General features: G+C 39.5%; 1 long non-coding RNA gene across 1 annotated transcript in view; it reads right to left on the bottom strand.

Annotated features, from left to right (window-relative positions):
• The window catches only part of LOC116151473 (uncharacterized), a 119,209-nt gene that overhangs the window by 19,258 nt on the left and 79,522 nt on the right, over positions 1 to 20,429 (bottom strand). Inside the window, exons 2-3 of the long non-coding RNA XR_010383598.1 lie at positions 9,506 to 9,705; positions 9,080 to 9,202 (exon numbers count right to left, since the gene is read on the bottom strand). This is a non-coding gene — a long non-coding RNA (uncharacterized LOC116151473). The remainder of the gene's footprint in view (positions 1 to 9,079; positions 9,203 to 9,505; positions 9,706 to 20,429) is intronic.

Raw genomic sequence — 20,429 nt, 5'->3', positions numbered from 1 at the left:
TATGATGGATCCTTTAATTTGGAAAAATTTTAATTTGTGAAAGTTGAAAGAGATCTCATTATAAACAGCTGTTTTATTGGTACCTATTAAAATCAGGTTTAAAGGTAGAAAAATATATCTAATGTTTAACCTAAGAACTTAGTTAAAAAAAAAAACTGGTTTGAAAAGCTACATTTGTGTTTTTCCTTTCCGATAAATGGTTCTAATAAAAACTTAGAATAATTATTGTTAATTAGGTTGAATAACTGGAAAAAAGATTGTAAAAATGTCGAAAAAAAAAGATAAGGGCTTATCCCAAATGGATAAATATTTTTATATGGTTATTTTGAATGAGATAAATAAAATGGACATTTTTGGAATAGATACAAGGTTTTGATACTACACTACGTAAAGTTAAAAAAAAAAGGGTCAAAGAGATCACCTACTGTCCCCCAACATTAAAGTTCAAACAAGTCCATTTTATTTGCCACAGTTTAAAATATATGTATATATAGACTGATATACTTGATCAATGATTGGGACAACAGACCAATTAATCAAATTAAAAATTGAGTAGGACCTAAGCACTTTGGCTGAAACTTGGGCATCCTAGAGACTTTTCTATAAAATTAGATACAATGAACAACAACAACAACAAAAAGTTTCTGGCAATCCTTCTAGAAATAAAAATTATTGATTAAACCTAATAAATATAAAAATTAAAGGTATAAGATTTAATAAAATTGAGATAAAAGTTTGTAAAATTGGTATATTTAAATGGTCTTTATATAAACCTTTTGCTTAATTACGTTGTGGGATAGATATGTTTCAATGGAAAAACGCTTCCCCTTCCTGGTATTATAAGGCTGGGCACATATCTGTCCCTCAGAAAATATTAATTGAACAAAGTAAAGGAAGCCATTAGAGTTATATGAGCCGTCCAATATAACGTAAAACTAAAAACTAATATTCAGTGGCTAATAAAAAAATATAATAAGAGGTTTACCCTGGGTTTAACTTATAACTCAAGGAAAAGAGACCTTACTAAATGCCTTATGCAAGCTTTGGAAGACATGATAAAGTAAACCTTAAAGTTTTAAAACATGGAATTCTTTGTTTACAGCTCTTCTCATTGATAAAAAATGCCAATTAAGGAGATAAAATTGGGTCTGGGTGACAGAGCAGTTCTCTGGGGAACTGGAAGACTGTGTCTTTGTCTTGCAGATCAGAAATGTAAATACAGCAAACAGTGACCTAGGACTGAGCCTAATTAGCTCAACGAAATAAGACTTAGGGCCAAGAAATTTTTGGCATTTTAGAACTCAGAACTCTGACGGGTCCTTCAGACTTTGTCAAGAAATCTTAAATATCTGTTTCATAAACAGTAAGCCTTAGTGATTTGAGCAAGCAAATTCAGCTTACTCCAACTATTATTATACCTATCTTATAAGTAAGTTTTAAAGTGAAGCTATGAGATCTCTAGCTTTTCTCTGTTTATAAGCCTGCGTACACATTATAGATGTGAGATATTTCTACAGCTAAAAAAAAAAAAAAAAAAAAAAAACCAAAGTCAAAGAGCTCTGCTTAATTGACGTAAAAAATAAGAGCTTACAAATTAAGTATTTTTAAAATAAAAACTGAACAAATTGACTTTCAACGTCACCTGAACTGGAAAATATTCAATATTAAGATAATATTTGATATTGTTTAGTTTAAGTATGTTCTAATTAATATAGACATCTTTAAAGTCATCAATATTAAGTATAATACCTTTACCTTACCTAGGTTTAATGAAAGTCAAATAAGATCCTGTTATATCTGTTGCAGATTTGTCAAGAAAAAAATAACAGTAATGTGGTGTGGTAAAATTTTAAGTAAATTAAATGCAAATGAGATGAGAGCTTTGGATAAATTTTTAAAATATATTTTTAAAATGTATGTTTAACATAATCTCTAAATGTTTGGTATCTTTAAATTCTAGAGTTGTGCTAAATTAAGTTAAACGATAGGATTTTATTTAATAGCTATGCCATTTTGAGATAAAATAAGATTGAAATATGAATTACTTAACATTTAACTTCCCCTTACAGTGAAACTAAAGGTGTTTAGAAATATTAATAAATGGTTGGTGCCACCTTGAAATAGACTATTTTTAAGGGAATGATCTCAGTATCCTAGGAAAGTAAGATAAATGTGTAAAGGTGTGAAGGAAAAGCTGGGTTGGTCTAGAAAGGTAACTCACAATTCTAGGAATGTGGAGAGGCTGGGCTGGTCTAACAAGGTAACTCACAAATCTAAGTATTCGAATACTGATCTGAGTCCTGCTAGACTAACTTGTAAATCTAGGTTAATTAGTGTTGGTTTGCTGTTTATGTGTTTTTGCTAGTCAGCTGGATTTTCAAAGATACATCATCTGGCTTTGGAATTTTGGTTTGCTGTCTCCCCGCCTCCACTTTTGTGATGATAATGCTGCTAAAGCTGTTCCATGCCTATTGGCTGAATACCCCAAGCTTGTACTTTACCCTATAACACCTCATGTGCACATCTTGAAGGTGCTCAGAGCTTAGGAGCAGAAGCCCCTCTGAGCCCGCCTGCGTAATACATCTGAGTACTCCAACCCTCCGAGTGGTGCTTGTTTCTTGACTGGCCTGTCGTTTCCATAACAAAGGAAGATATAAGAATGGAATTATATTTTGTTAATGAAAAATAGTGACTTTGTCCTGAAGCTGGTTATTTCTGAATGGAAGAGAAAATAAGGGACACACTAATATGAGAATAGAAAACTGTGGAAGGCTTGTGGAAGAGGAACACTGAAGAAAGAGTTTCATACGTGGTCGGAATTGGCTTAGAATCAACATGAGCAAAGTAACTGAATCTTACAAGTAAGCTGGTACAAGACTAGATTTGGTTTTCTCGCTGTTAAGAGGAAAACATTTTCTTAAAATGTTAATCCACCTTCAGTAACAGATTGTAAAACTTCTTATACCACTTAACTGATCTGTTCTGCCTTTACCTTTGACGTATTTTCTTGTTAACGAATAAGTACTACTTTACAGTGATCTATATGTTTATCTGATCAAGTGTTCTGAAATCTTTTAACAAGCTCCCCAAATATCAATTTCTAATTAAAGTTCTTTTAATCTCCAGTTAAGTTTGGGATGCTACAGAGGGCCCCTGAAACATCCCAAAGAGAGATTTTAAACTAGTAAGTTTCATTTAGCATGTTAAATAACATGATATTGTCAAATGAATAATAAATCTTCTAAGGTTATATTGTATGAGAAAATATTATTAATATAGATAGTCTAGAAATTATATGGACTCCGTAAAATTCTGGTATATCTGAAATGTTACCAGTGATAATTCTGGGTATAATGACCAGGTTTCTTTATTGATTATAGTGTAACGGTGTTTAACCATGCTTTTAAATCTTTTGTCATATATAGACAGTTAATTGTCTTCTTCTGATGATTTTGAAAATGCTTGCTCTTCAAGGAGATTTACTGATTTCTAATAAATTTCAAACTATAGCACTGAACTAAACACGGTAAGAAATTTTAAATGACAAATGAAAACTCTGATTAAAAGAATTAATTATGTGGGACTGAGAAAACTGATGAATATGGTTATAATTTTTGATTTTGTTTGAAATACTACTGGCTTTTAACCTGTTTCCCAGACATAAAGAAACTCTTCCTCTTAAGCTAGTTATGAATCCCAGAAATTTGATAAATTATACCTATGTAAGCAGACTTAAAACAGTTATCTTTTATATCTGATCCCTCAAGAGACTAAAAACTCTTAGGTCCCCAGTTGCTCTATCAGACAAATGAGGAAGATCATCTCCTAACAGATATAGGAATCTCAAGGTATTTTAAGGATTTTAAAGAGAAAAGAATTTACCTAAATCTGTAAGGCAGAAATCCATGACAAGCCCTTGACGTGGCTTTCCTGGCCTTAGCAAATCTTATTAACATTCTACTCTGAGACTCCGTATTAAAACTTCCAACACAGTCAATTTAAAAAAGCCTATATGATCAAATAATCAGACTTAACTTGTAAAGAAATTAATCTTGATTTGGCTATATTTGAGAAAAATGAGGGTAACTTTAGAGAGAAAAAAAGATTATATTTTAGTGGATATTAAATTCTAATTTTGTTAATTGAGGCCTATATTTACAAAGACACTTCCCAGATCATTCCTTGCTGTTATGTCACATTGCTGTACAGTTTAACTGAATTATGAAAAGGATACACTAGGTTTGTTTCTGAAGCTCAGTAATCTATCCTTGGGTAAAGTTCCAATGCCCCATGACCTGCAGTCAAGGGATTATACATACTGGAACAGGCATGACTTGAAGAACTGTCTCCAACCTGAATGGAAGGAACTTTTATCAAGTACTCTTAACTAGACCATACAAACCAAAGCTGAAGAAAACTTACTTTCGGATTCATTTCCTTTCAGAAACAGCCCCTGCAGTGCACTGGCCTATAGAGCACTGCTCACCTTAAAACAATGCCCAAATGGAGAATAAGCTACCAGACCAGGATGAGAAGAAGACGAGATCTGAGGTAGACAGCTGACCCAAGACACCTGACCAGGCTTGTATACCAATTACTTTGACAATTTCTCCTACATTTGATTATGAACTACTCTAACTGTTAAGTTTATGGTAAATTACCTATGTCTAGTACTTCTGTGTTACCTTGGTGTATTTCCCTACTCCAAGGATCTAACTAGATAGCCCTCAGAAATGTTATTCTAAAAAGAAATTATAGTTCTGTTTAGGCCACTGTTGATCTTACAAGGTGGGAGACCTCACCTGGCCAATTAACACCTGCTCTGACCCTGACCATAAATATGAACTTTCTTATAAGATCACTCAAACTCAATCAGAAATACAAGCAAAATTTTAACCCAAAAATATAACTTCTCGACTATTAAATTCTTACTTGTGACTTTATTAACGTTACTAGCTATATTACTTATATGCTGTCTATTTTATAAAATTGTTGTCTGTTACATTTCCCAACGTGTAACTAGGCCTACAAGATTGATGATGGCTAAACATCTTGAAGAAATAGATAAAATTTATAACCCTGCATAAAATAAATGTAATAGTGTGATTCTAGGTATGGGAATGAGCAACGAAGGGCAAACATTTCCTGGATCATAATAGACTAGTAAGACAGGCGATCCAGAGAACTTTTAGTATCAACAGGGCCTGATAAAAAAATACCTAACACCTTGAATGGCAGTTCAGAAAATTATTCACCTGAACTAGGAATGAGCCATCCTAGCACCGTGGGACAAAATTGGTCATGAAATGTCTCTCAAAATATTGGTCGAATTTAGGACCAAGAGGGAGCACTGTGAATGAAAATACTACAATGTGAATGAAAATACTGCAACCATGTCAGTAAACAAAGAATGCTGAAACCAAGTCATCAGTGGCTGCTGCCACCCCCCAGCGAGGACATGCCTGCAGCCCAGCCTCTCAGCCACTCACAGTGGTGCCCTCTGAGCGGACTCAGAATAAGAAAGGACAGGATACTGTACCTAGAGAGCTAGGTGCTTGCCAAAGGAATGAATTCAATGAGTCAAAATGTTTACTTCCTCCCATACATGGAAAAGCACTAAATACTTGATCTTGAGATATCTGGTTTTCTTTAGATAACAAGCAATGTTTTATTGTTCCAAGTACCTGGTCTTTCTTGTAAAAGTACTATTTATCCTAGCTCCTCCCCTACCTATTAGGAGCAGTCCCTCAGAGTGATCTGAGAAGCTGTCATCCAGGCTCAACCCTCCTGCCAAATAAAACACAACACTTAAATTTTAGGCTGAACAATTATTTCAATGAAGTCCCAGAATAGACACAACTCATCAATTCTGTAATGGAACACACTGAATCAGTAACCAAAAGCGTGTTCTAGTCCTGAAAAACTACGGTTTCCTCTTTCTTCCTGTCATTATACAATCCCACCAGAACTCATTAATTTGCTATCTGCACACTTGGCAACCAAACTCAGAGAAGAGTCAACTTAACAGAGCTCCATGCTGGGGAGAACCCCCCACAGAATCATGGCGGGCTGCCTGCCCTCCCGCACGCTCTGCTGACCCCTAGTGTCCTCCTTGGAGACCAGGCCAACAGAACTGCTCCAAACAGCTGCAAAGTCCCACACATTAAATAAAAGCATTTTATTTTATACTATATGTTATATATATACCCATCTCTGAAAACAGCTTTGCCAGAAGCCCAAATCTTCCACATTAATCTGCAAAGTCAAATCCCATTCCCAAGGGAAAACAAGTCTTAAGACGATGCTAAGGCCTCCAAAGTCCTCTCCAGGACCATCAACAAAACTGCCTGCAGGTCTGCAGCTGCAGGCGGTTACATGTCTGCTTTTAAAGCAACCTCTTCCTGCCTTCAGGAATTACAATATCCCTCTACGCCCTTCCATCTCAGGGTAAGAGCAGCCACTGCAGAACCTTGCAGGGCAGCACTGACAGGACTGGACAAAAGGATCAGAGTTAAACTAAGCCTTCTGATGACACGAGCTTGTCACTGTGTCACTTTACAGATGAAAATATATATAGAGAGAGGTGGGGTGATATTGCTCAAAGTCACACAGCTAATAAGTGGCAAAGTCTATAACTCTGCTCCTCCAACCGGCGTGACGCCCCAGCTGGGACGCCCACAGGGTTCTCTCGTGCCTGCCTGACCAGTCCTTTCCTGTCACTCATGACCCACCACAGGGTCTGAACTTAGCCTGCTTTTTCAGCATCTTTTCCCTCCATCTCTCAGGAACAAGGCTACTCTGGCCACTGTATGACTTCCGGCTTCCCAAAACCTCCGTGCTCAGGCTGGTCTTGCCTGTGCATCCTTTCCCCTGCTCAGAGGCTCTGCTTCCCCTGCAGGAGGACGTTTCCACTCTCCGCAGGGACACCCCCTCAGGGGAGCCCTCTTCTCGCCCTCAGCACGGCAGGTGTCCCAGGCCACATCCCGAGCTGCCCCATTAGGACTGTGTGTGCCCAGTAATGCTAATCAGACCAGCAGCCTCATAGCCAGGAATTATGCCCGGGTCACCCTGCAAACCTACTGCCCGCCTCACAGCCCCCAGCCAGCAGGTCACCTGGAAGTCAAAGCAAGTGCCCGACACAATCCTGAAGTCTCTTCATTTGCCAGCACCGCTGATGACTGGTCTCCAACCTTTGGTCAGTTTTGCACAAAACAGCAGCTTCCACTGTGAAGAGGGGGTTTTCGCTCCTCTGCCCCATCCTTACTGGAAACGTCAAGGGAAACCAAAAGGCCTCTTCTCAACACTTTTCTGATGACACCCTCCCACCCACAATACTCACATTCTCAAGAGCTTTGGGTCCACGTGATTTTGTTTCCCTTACGCTAAGTGGCTCAAAACACTGCGGGATTTTTTCTTTTTTCAGGGTATTTGTACTCAGTTTCTCGATTTAATCTGTTTTTGTGTCTGTCTTCAGTATCCCAAGCAGTTACCACTTCTTACTCCCTTCAGCAGCCTCCCTCCCAACATCTAGTCTAGGAAATCAGCTGTGATGAGGGGCCCGGGGGCAGTCACAGAAGATGCAACTAAGGCACAGAGAGGCTACATAATTTGCCCAAGAAGATCAGCTTCTACCCCCAACAGTGTGTGTTACGTCCCTCTGTTTAACACTTATGCTAAGCAAGCTAACTTTTTGTAGATTATGGTTATAAACAGACGAGATATCAAAATACATAGGACACACATCAACCCTAAGATGTTCATTAACTCCACTATTTTGTTTCTATTTATTTTATTTCTATTAAAAAATCATTAAAAACCTCTGCAGTCAATATAGCAAAATGTTACTGGGTTTTAATCCAGAATATAGAGGTGTTAAGTGTGTCATTACTCATACTTATTTGTATGTTCACAAGACAAAATGATTTGAAGGTCTCTCTCCCCTTCCCCTACTCACTACTGGCTCTCACCAGAGCTCCCAGACCACACATCTAACAGCCTTTCACTTTACCCACAGCTGAACTCATCAGTTTTCCCCCAGAACTCCCTCTGCAGCTTTCCCTCCTCAGAGCACAGCAGGACCATCATTTACCTCATTAATCCACCCAGATACCTGGGCCTTACTCCATCCTACCTTCACAGACAGCATTCGTCCTTTCCTTTTTACCATCTAAACATGCCTTCAATCTGTTCACTTTTACCCACTGACCGTCCCACCGCTCAAGTGGAAGCCACCAACACTGCCCACCTGGAATCACGGGTCTCCAAAGTGGCCCCACAGCCACTCTCCCATACTTGAGACAAATGGGATTGTGTCACTCCCGCGCTTTTAGGACTCTTTTCAAACCCACTGTTCTAAGAAGTAACTCCAATTTCTTCACCTGGTGAAGGTCTTTGCCATGAAACTGTCAGCTCAGGGAGGGCAAGACACGCCCTCTTCCCTCGGCCCTGCCCTCTGGCAGAGCATCAGCATGGGAGGACCTGCTGAGCTACACCAGCCTGTATTCTAAACCTGGTCTTGAGTTCTTAGCAAACTTCTTCACTTAACCATACAAATCAAAGGTAGATTAGAAAGATTTTAGATGTTGAGCTAGACTATTGATTTGGGGATTTTGCACTAGCAACCTGCAAATACATGTTCTAATGATTCTGTCTTCTTAAACCACACCCAGATTTAAGTAGTATTTGTGGAATGTCTTCGGAGTAAAAGGGACTGTACTTTTACAGACTTTATGTTATAACATGAACAACCCGGACAGGGTCACAAATGGAACCGCCTCACAAGTGACAGAAGACAGGTGAGAGGCATATAGCAACAGGTCACATAGATGATAAAAGCAAAGTTGATTCTCCAACCCCCGAAAAAATTCCTCCAAGAACAGAAAACTCTGAATTTTGAAGTAAAATTCTATCATATAAAGAAATAAAATAAATAATCCTCTTCATTATGGTTTCAAGATCTGACTGCAGAATTTTTAGCATGCCATACTGAATCCTAGCACAGAAAAATCAGATGGACTAGTGGGGAGTAAGTTCCAGGAAAACGGCAGCAATTCCTCCACTTGTAAGAGGACACACTCACTTGTCGAAGGTGATTGTGAACCACATTCTGGAGAAATTCAGAAGATTCAGGCACCGCTTCTAGATGGTGATGACACGGAAGGACGGCTTGGATGCATGCTTCTGAGTCACCTGCATTCTTACACTGCAGGGGGAAAAGGAGGCCCCCAGTCAAGAGCAGAGATGTTCCTGTCATTTCTCCCAGGCCGTGCCTCGGGGACTCAGTGCCCTGCAGCAGCCCGGCCCCAGGCGAGGACCAGCAGCGTGGCCCACCCAAGCAGGAGGGGCACTGTGCTTGAGAAAGCCCATCCCCGATGGGAGCAAGAGGGGCTGGTGGGGTTGTGTGAACCTATAAATGCTCATAGAAATACACCTGCATACATTCAAGTGATACAATTAATAGTAGCAGGCTATTTAACAAAATTTCAATTGTCAGTGTTAATTTTACCATTACTTTCCTCTTGTCCCCTGCACTCTGAAACAGGCTTAGGCTCTCTCACACCTGCAGTTCTGATGCAATAGTTGTGAAGTCGTTTTACTTTGCTGCAAGTGTCCTCGCTCCCCGTGTGGCTGTGACTGTCGTCTCTTAACACAGTCAGATGTCTTCATGGATCTCTCCTTGAGTTCCTTGCTCCTGCTTCCCAGATTCTGAGATAAAGAACAGGTGAAGGCACATGACTAGAAAAGGCACTGTGGACTTGACCAAAGTCCTCAGTGAACCCCTAGGTGAGTGCTGCCCACCCCTTACCTTCGATTCTCAAGGTTCTGCCCAGGGTGACATCCAGACAGGAGAGAGTCTTGGACCCAATTAAAAGCTGTGTGGCTTGGGTGCGGGGAAAGGTGCAGGAGCTGGTTCCAGAGCCGGACCCCTCCCCACCTCTGCTCCTCTCTCTCCCGAGGCCCCGCTCCCAAGCCCCCAGGCTCCCTGATCTTCTGTCCTTCTCTTCTACTCTACTCCAAGCCCTTTTCCCCTTCCTTTATTCCCTGATTATCCCCAGCTGGAGTGATTTTTCCATCACAGCATCTGAAAAAATTTCCTGCAGCTGAAAAAGAGGTTTCCAGAGGTCAATGCCCACATGGTGGTTCCTGAACAGAGCCCCTGGTTAGGGGGACCCTCACCAACACTCACGAGGCATCAGACATGTTGCAGGTTCGACCACCCCCAACAAGAGTTTGCTGTGACCCCAAGGCACGCACAGCATCCCTGCTCACAAAACTGTAGTTGGCCCACTTATCCATTATTAAGAAGCAAAAATAAAAAAATTGCTCGTTTCTTACTAAAATTATTTGTGAGGTGGAAAAAGAAATTGTAATAGAAAAGAACAAATTTGACTCCATGTTAGATGTGTTCGATTGGCTTTAAAACTGTACCCTGTTTTCTAGGCTAAGACTTGCTATCTCTGCACCTTTTGTAAAAGAAAGTTGCCTTTAGCCTGAAATATCCAGGAGAGCCTATTCTCCGGGCTCTGATCTTTAAGGATGTTAGCTCTTCTACACTTATGTAGAGATGGCAAGTTGCAAAATAAAGAATAAACTTTGGGTTTTTTTGGAGGTTATACAGGGGCACCATGATTTGACCCACACGGACAGCTGCAAGAACAAAGGATTCCAAGGACAAACAATTCGTACAGCAAGAAGTTTGCAACAACCAACCACACCCCCACAGCTTTTTAGTATAAAAGGAGACGGAATTCTGACTTGGGGAAAAGAGTTCTCCTGGATATCAGTATGCCATCTTCTGAGTCTGCCAGCTTTTCAAATAAAGTCACTATTCCTTACTCCAAAAGCTCATCTCCCGATTTATTGGCCTGTCATGCAGCAAGCAGAACGAGTTTGGACTTGGTAACAAAATGACTGCATTAGAGGTAGTATGTCTCCACTGTTTCCCCATTTCCAGTATGTCACAACCTATCAATTTTGTATGCTGTTTAACAACACGACCAAAAAACCTATTATACGAAATTGATTCCACGGAAATAAAATTATTTCTACTCCTTCAAAACTTTTTTTCTTTTCTATTTTATTTTGTTTTGCTTATTGAAAAGAAAATAAAAGTCAAATCATTTTATTTCACGTACTTTTTTATAGCTACATATTGTAAATACTACAGAGTTATTTAAATTGCAATAAAAATTGTTCTATATTAGTATAAAGATATATACACAATCAATGCATATTAGGAAAGGAGTGGATATTTACTAAAAATCAACTGCACATCCAGTCTTTTACAAGCATATCCTGGAATATAAGCTCTATTATTCAGGGGTCCCCCACCCCCATTCTCACTGCCGAGTCCCATAGTAATCAACCTCCAAGGCACCAGCATAGAACCACTCGATCACTATTTTAGGTATAAATGAGGGAATTAGCTCATTCAATTCTAAAACAGAAACCTTAAAATAAATACTGAACTTATTTACAAACAAAGAAAATTGAACACAAAAAAGTACAGTTTCTCCCCCAAGTCGCAAAGATAATTACTGGTAAAGGCAAGATTTGAACTCATCTGCCTGATTCTAAAAACTAAGGTGGAAATCCCCTTCGAGTGTGGAGGTCCAGCAGCACAGCCTATCACCCTATCTTTGTTCAGATCTAGCTTTAGACAGCCTGAGACAGCACCCCATTCCTATGGAACTCGAGGGCAAATGATAACAATAAGGATTTTATATTCAGTAGTTTCTTAGGTCTCATTTATATAAAGTGTCAGCAGGTCAGCAGAAAACTCTGGGAAATATGAGTGGGTCCAGAGCTTTTTTCTGATAAGAAACTCAATCTATCAGGACAGAGTGACCTTCCCATTAAAGGCCTCATGGACATAAACTAAAGGCAGCTGAGCAATGAAAACTAGAAAGACCATGGACTCAAGCAAGAAGGATCCCTGCCATCCCCCACCCAGTTGCCTCTTCACCCACGTGGGCACGATGGCAGAAGACCCAGGTTCTTGTCCAAGTTACACCATCATGGATTCTCACCCATAAAAAGTTACGACTCTATGCTGTCTTAAACCCTTTCCAACTCAAATATGATGACACTAATATCTCAGCAGAATGTCTATGTCTTCACTTTCTCTCTTCTATTAGGAGACTATATCTATGGCCAAAAAGCAGAAATCCAATTAAAAACACCATGCACGAAGGCTGGTGAAAGTCTGAATAAGAGACTTTGTTCTCACGCTCAGTGAATGAAAACTGAGAAAAAGTGTTCCTTCTCCCTCTGCAAGTGGGAGGTAGCCTGATTGTGTGTGTTTGTGTGCGCATGTGTGTGTGTGTAAATCAAATACAATGTATTCTGGGATGTGTACAGATTTTTTTTATGTTACTGTCATTTCATGAGGGTGAGCCAACCTTTAAAGTAACTTGAATCTAATGTTCTGAGAGAGTCTCAGGCTCTTTTGGTGGAGGATGGGAAAGGGGAAAGGAAAGGAGTAAAGAAGTAAATGAAGCAAAGGAGTAAGAATACTGCAAGGGAAAGGCAAGACATTAATTTTGTTCCTACTTGCATCACACACAAATTAGGGACTGGCTTTCCCCCATGTCTTGTCAAGCACTGAGTTGCAGAAGAAGAGGCGACAGCCCATTTCTCACTGAGATTGTGACTGTACATGGCATCTTATAGACACAAATTCTTTACCCTGATCAAACACTCTAGCAGCAGGCCGTAATTCTCCTATTTTGAGAGAGAAGAAAACAGGAATTGAAAACGGGTATATAACTTGACAAAAGTCAGAGGACCAGTAAACTAAAGAGGATGAATTGAAACTCAGATCTGAATGCAGAGTCTGCTCTTCCCACTCCCAGGGCTGGAAAATCCTTAACAGACAGGCTTCCCAGCTCCCCTGCATTGTTCCTGGCACCAAGCATTTCCCATGGCGATGGTCTCCAGTTCTCAGACACAGCACTCTGTGCAGCCAATAACCTCCATTCGACCTTGATCATCTACCTGCCTCACTCACCAGGCTTCTCCATACAGGCAGGAAAGCTGGCTTTCAAGTGCATACGAAGCCACCCCCGGTCTAACCTGGGCCCTTCTGCGGCTTCTCCAGCCTAAAGGCAGCCATGAAAATGCTCACAGTTTGTACATGAGCCACACTACCTCTCTCCATCTGTCTCCCCACCTATACTACTTAGCTATGACCATTTTGAGAATCTTGGAAACAAATTTTTAAAAACAGAAAAGAAAGGATTCTGTAACAAGTACTTAATACTTACAATTTTAAATGACAAGTAACAAAGTGAGTATTTACAAACCGAATCTGCCTTCCTAGGTGTCAGTTTGAACAGTTAAAAAATACAATAGCAAAAATTCTCACTTACAAAATTAACAAAAACATCAACAATAATCTGGAATAAACTCAAAAACAATGCCTATGTTGTACATGGAGAAACACAGGACTGTACTGAGGGGTAAAGTAAGAAGTGTGAATGAAGAGACATCAACATATTGTATGGAGGAAAGCAGTTTTGTAAAGATGTACGTTCTCCTAAAGATAATTCAAAACTTACTAAAAAATCCCATGACAACTGTTATCTGTTTTTTTTTTTTTAACTTGAACACAATATTTTGGAACTCTTCAGGAATAATAAAGTCATAATACTAGACAAGAAAATTAGGGATGGAAAAAAGAATCAAAAAAAATCGCACTGTCAGATATTAAATAAATTTTTACAATATGTAAGATATAGCGCTGGAGTAAGAAAGTAAGATTGACAGAAATAAACCATGAGCTCAAAAAGAGACTCTGGTGTACATAAGTATGTTTTACAGGTAGGATTTCAAATCAAAGAGCAAAGTATGAATTCAATAATTGTCTTGGGACAATCAGAGAATCACATGGAAAAAACAAATTCTATTCCAGTCATAATGACCACAAGAAAAATTACAGATAGTGATGTAAATATTAGAAGGTACTAATAACAGCAAATTCAACTCTTTGCTCATAGTAATTCAACTTCTCCTCACTATAACAAGTACTTTTATCATCTCCATCTTAGAGATTAAAAAATCCTACAGAGGAGATATATACCATTATAAGAAAGTATTTCTAAGAATAATATCAAAGATAAAACCCAAAAAGAAGACATTTACTGTCTTAAGATTATTTTGGGCCACAACAAAAATAAACCTACTGAACAAAATGAAAGGCAAGAAATGACAAGATAAAGCTCTGTGATACATGTTGATGAAGACAAGGGGTTAATGTTCATAACATACAAAGAGCTGTCACAAAGCAACAAGAAGCTCCCTCACTTAAATGTGTGCAAAGGACAAAAGGGATCATTCACTTTTTAAAAGTCAGATGGCTAATGAGTGAAAAATGCTCAATACTTCACTGGTCATCAAGTGCAAACTAAAACAATGAAAAAGCACTTTTGCTCATCATTTTGGCAAATATTTTTAAAAGATATTCTAGGTAGTGTCCATCTTTGAGAGAACAAACTGTGAGTGAACTTTTTGGAGGATGACGTGTCAATGGATATGTAAACTCTGAAAAACGTGTGTACACACCGACTGAACACCATTTTAGGAATCGTTTCGTTTAGAAAAAAAATCAGTTCAAAAAGATGTACTCATCAGAGCATTTACACAGCACTGTTTACAATGGTGGGAAGAAAAGCTGAAATGAAATCATATCCAGCAATAGAGAATTGGTTACATGTTATTCTACATCTTTTCATTCCTGGAAGAAGGAATTTCTAGTCACTTGAAAGGAGCGTGTGATGTATGTAATTGTCACATCCAGGGACTAAATTTCCAGAAACCTTAACTAAAGGAATACTCATACAAGATCACAGGAATGTTTGTACAAGAAGGATGCCAGTCAAACGCCCTTTCTGACAGTGGAAAATGGAGAAAACTTAAGTATCCACCATCAAGACAATGATGCGGTAAATCAAGGCGAGCTGTGGGCACTAAGGGGCCGGCGTTTTGGCGTGGTTCAAGGCCTTGTCCACAGTACTCTCCCACCAAAGGTGTCCTTACACAAGAGACCAAATCTACTGCACATCAGGAGACCCCTCTACTCTATCTAAAAGGACCGGGTGAGTCTGGAGAGGGAGGACGTCTATGATATACACCTCAGTGAATAAACCGAGCTGCACAAAACATATAATATGGCCTTATTTTTCAATAAAGCATATATACACACACATATACATAGATTTCTCATATACATGTATGTATGTATGTGTATATATATATGACATAGGCATAAAGGTCATGAAATATATACACCACATTGCCAGCAGTTTTTACTCTCAGGAAAAAAAGGGGAAGGGATGTAGGGACCTTTTGGTACCACCACAGTTCTCTTTTCAGTATTTCAGTTAAATGTACCTGGAATTTAAAAGTTTATTTAAGTCTGAAGTAAAATGGACGATGCCTCCACAAGACAGAATGCTATACTGGTCATTAAAAATCATGCCAGGGGAGATAGAATACTGTAGAAAAACGTGTAATAAGCCGAATGGAAAATGGAGGTCTCCACACAGTAAACAGGCACAGAGTGTTCGCTGGTTTTTATGACAGACGTAATACACACTGATGAAAAGAACAGAAAATAGATGTTAAAGTGTTAATTATTATCTCTGAGTAGTGGGACCAGGATAGACCCTTTTGTCACTTTTTTCAGACTTATTATATTAAATACACATTATTTTTCATCTGAAAAAAGCATTTTTATATGTCTAGTACCACACATTGAAAAAAATACACGAGTATTTACAGAAATAACTAGGAGACATGGCAGCAGCATCACACAGTGTAGAACGGGTGATCCTGAATAACACCACGCAGTTACATAAGGACCCACAAAGTGAGAGCACCTGCTGTCACAGGGAGTAGCCCCTTTCTATTTGTCAGTTGTGTCTTCAGGGCTGAGGCAGTTCTGAGCACGGCCAGTGTCAGTGCTGGTGACTGGATGGGTGCCACTGGAGGTGAGGGCACCTGCAAGCCGAGAGGAAGAACAGAAATCATCCTCTGCTTTTTCTGTCTTGTTTCTTTGTTACTTTTAAAGAGAGGTGTAAATAAGATAAACTAAATCTTCCCTACTGAAATTTCAGTAATGAAACCGTTTTTAAAGTGTTCACAACTTATATTCTGCCTATAACTGTCTTTTCAACAAAGCATCATATTTATTAAATGTTAATTAACTCAATTAACTCCCTGTTGAAACCTATTAAAGAACATGAAATGCACTACGTGAAAGCACCACGCATGTAGTGACTACCTTAGCTGTCTTGACGGCAGTGCAGTCAGCCCCCACCATCCCGTGGCCCTGAGCTCCTGATGCTGCTAAGAGAGCACGCTGCGGCCTCAGATGGAGAGAAATGGTGAAAGCGTTTTCTGAAATCTACAGCACTGACAAAACATAACTGACAAATCCCAGGCTCCTTTGAGGCTGTCATTTTCTGTTTCTGGCCAACACCCGTCAATGAGCAGAACCACTCCATTCCCGAGCCATGGGACTCACGTGGGAAGCAGTTTTGGAGAAATTTCCATGTATAGAATGTAACCAACTATACATAGAACTCTGAAAAATGAAAAGATGCAATACTCTGATTTTGGAAGACACTCAAAATATTCTCCTAAACCTTAGTAGCTGGAAAGGCTGGGCCTCTCCTAAGCCACTTATTTATTTCACAGCCAGTGAGCATCTCCCACAAACCCTGTTTCCCTGTGTCTGCTGGGAGCCTCAGGCACACTGTTGCTGTCGATCTTATAAGTCACAGGGCTGAGGCGTGTGTCTCACGCCTGCAACTCTCACACAGGCTCACATCCTAGCCTCACTGTCTGAACTTGGCCCCATTTTCTCACCTGTTTATTTGGTATCTGTTCTTCTGTAAGCTGCCTGAAATGCTTTTTGGAACAAATCAGAAGAATCAGTGGGTTGAGAAATGGACAGATGGACAGGTGAGAGTTGGGAAGACAGAGAGACTCCAAGAAATGGGGAACAAAGAAAATTTCCTATGCAAAACCCTCTTCTAGTCAGGGAAGAAAACCACCACGGAGAAGTGTGAAGAGGCAGGTAGCTTAGGACTGTTTCCTGGATTCCATGAAAAGTCACAACAAGAGATGAGAGGGAAGAATTATAAATAATAAAAGAAAAAAAGCATGCATGTTTGAAAAATATATCTACAATATGTACTTTCTAAAAAATAGATTCAAATCAGCAGGGCCCAATAACACAATCCTTGGGTATTTACAGAAGTGAGAATCCCATCTCCAAACCACAAGGCATCCCTTCGGAGCACTAAGAGTCTACACGGAACGGTCATAAAGCCGTAACCACAAAAGCTATGCTATCCTGCACTTACGAGGAACGAGCAGCTGTGCTCGGGCTGCCCACGCGCGTCATTTACACCCCACAGCACCTCTACGGCGGAGGGACGCCTAGCGAGCCCCGTCTCTGCAGGACAGAAAACAAGTCCGGGAGAGGCTAAGCCGACCTACCAGTTCTCCATCTCACAGGACTGGTCACTCCAGAGCAGGACTCGAACTCGGACCCACGTTTGTAACCACAGTACTACCGTGCTTTGTGTGCTTTTTGTGTGTATAATACATTTGTTTCCGGCCTGAAAGGATATTTAACAAATGTTCGGTTTTCTTGTCTATCTCATTAGCTCACAATCTTTATATTTTTGAATTGTACTCTTTTCCCCTGGAGAAAGGAACGGAAAGAGCGGAGGTCAGAATGAGGTGGGGCTCCATTCTTTATCTGTTACCTCATCTCATCCAAGTCCCCAACCAGGGAGAAGGAGCAAATGTTCTCTTCATCTTTTAAAGAGAGAGCTCCACTGATAGTGACTTACTCAACTCCAAAACCAAGTCTGGGGGAAGGGCACAGACAGCAACCAGAGCAGTATCACCCGTAGGAAGGAGAAAAGAGATCAGGGGAGGGCTCAGGGGGTCAGCCTGATTTAATTTCAATCGATAATATAATACCACAGACTAAAAATACTAGCATGCAGTGGATTGGCTCTTTCTTGACATCTAGCAAGTTTCCACAGCCCACATGTAACATTATCGTGAACTAGTGAAAGGAAGATTCCACAGGCAGGGAAAATCAATGCCACAGTCAGGCTGAAACCCAGGCTGGAGGAAAGGAAGAGAAAGGGCATAGTTAAGAAGAGGGGAAATTCTGGGAAAAAGACATCATCACAAGGACTCACCAGCATCATCCAGCAATCATATAATCATTCATTCAAGAGAGAGTTACTTAGGTCCTATTTTGTGCAAGATTTTACACAGGGCAAAGCAAGAGTGCAGCGTCCATGGTGGCAGCAAGTGGCTGGGCTATAATACAATTCTGATCCTGGTACCTTGCACACTTGTACTCAGTATAAAGGCAGAAAATAAGGTAAAATAATACTATGTAAACTCTACGCATTGTTGAAAAAAATTAAAGAAGACCTAAATACCTGGACAGACACACCACGCACATTCCTGGATCAGATGACAGCGCTCTTGGGATGGGAGTGCTCCCCAGAGCGATCTGTATACTCAACGTGGTCTCGATCACAATCCCAGCGGGCTCCTCTGCAGTAACTGACTAGCTGCTGCTACTATTCATATGGGAATTCGAGGGACTCAGTAACCAAAACGTACTTGAAAAAGAAGAACAACATGAGAGGACTTGTAATTCTCAATTTCAAACCTTACAACTGTATCTCCAGGTGAGATTTGAGGCCATGTTTTAGTTATTACTGGGTTTATCCTTATTTTCTAAATTCTGTACAATGAATATACCTGTTAGAATAAGAAAATTAAAAAGGAAGGTATCTTTTAAAACATGCACACCGATTCATTCATTGGGAATAAAATTATTTTAACTATAAAGAGGTAGACAAATATCTAGTGAAAAAGGACTACTTAAAAACAAGTGTGCATTTACAATTTTCATAAATTGAAAATTGAAAAGCACAAAAACATCAAGTTTCTAGGGAGACCGGTGAAACATATTAATAGTTATTTTCAAAAATTCTAATTGAACAATGAAAACTCAAGAAAGGGAAAATTGTGATTGACACCCAAGTGCAAACACATGGAGAGCAAAGGCCTAGAAATCACAGTTCCTTTAAATCTGCTTCTAACTCAATAGGAGAGGAAATTCCTCACTGAGGGGACAGTGGAATCCCATACATAAGACAGGATACACAGTACAAACTGCAGTAGTATCGGGAGTGAATTTCTTAGAATTCTAATGTTACAACATTGCTGAAAAACTATAAAAACACTGACAGACAGATTAAAACACACAGTCATATATATTATATAGAAACATATGAAGTCTGCTCCCATGTTGCATAGAAATACAACATATTTGTTCATTTATAGGCACTGATTACTTTATCCCAGGTAGAATATTTCAACTAAAACAAAAAATCAATAATACACTCCTCTTGTCAAATCTACTTGATAAGTTACTCTGCTATGTAACCATAATGTGTCTAAGATAGATCTAAAATTATTGAAAAATCTTTGTATGGTTTCTTGAATTCTTCTCAAAATTCCAAGCTTAATTTTAAAATAGATCTGAGCAGTATTTCTATATTATCTTTTCCCTTGTGAAATGAACAACACAGTCTGTTGTCAAAATTCTGTCCTTACAATGATTCACGAGCACCGTATCCTCACAAAACTGCTGGAAAGCAAGGCACTATCCAGACACTGTGACCAAATAAATGAAACACAAGGAAGACAGTGACCCTAGTCTGGAGGGCTTATAATCTGTGTCAACACCGGGTTTTTATTTGATTGGTTTGATCGGTTAGCAAAATAAAGTCAATCAAGTACTTTCTTCTTTGAGCATTCTGTAAGTCATGACTGTTTTTAGTGTCATGAGAAGGAAAGACTTAAGCATGACTTGATTAGGTCAACTAGCAACAATCATCACTGGAGAGTGAGTAATAAAGAAGTTAACTGATAGAAATGCTTCTGCCTACATGAGACCTAAAATAAATCTACACTGATATCCGAAAGGAAAATGAGGAGATGAGGTTCCCAATGAGAAATCAAACTAACAAGAAATCAAAAAAGGAAAGACGTTTTCATTAACGATTCCAGGCAGTAGTGGAGCATGGTGGTGAGGATCACAGATGCTTGGGACAAACATGAGTGTCTGAACTCCCCCAGCACTGGGTAGCTGTGACACTGATATTTCAGAGAAATTTTCTGCATCTCAGTCTCCTATCCATACACTGGGGACAACAACCGCACCCATCTCCTAGAACGGTCCTACGAATTAAGTTATTTTATATATAAAATTTTAAATAAAATACCTCAGATTTTAAATAATACCCCAAAAGCACAAGGAAGAAAGAAAACAGAGATAAATTGGATTTCATCAAAATTTAAAACTTTGCTTCAAAGGGCAC

The sequence above is a fragment of the Camelus dromedarius genome, chromosome 13 (assembly GCF_036321535.1).
Source record: "Camelus dromedarius isolate mCamDro1 chromosome 13, mCamDro1.pat, whole genome shotgun sequence".
Taxonomy (NCBI): domain Eukaryota; kingdom Metazoa; phylum Chordata; class Mammalia; order Artiodactyla; family Camelidae; genus Camelus; species Camelus dromedarius.
The sequence above is the reverse complement of the archived record's forward strand: the minus strand, read 5'-3'. Positions and strand labels throughout refer to the sequence as shown.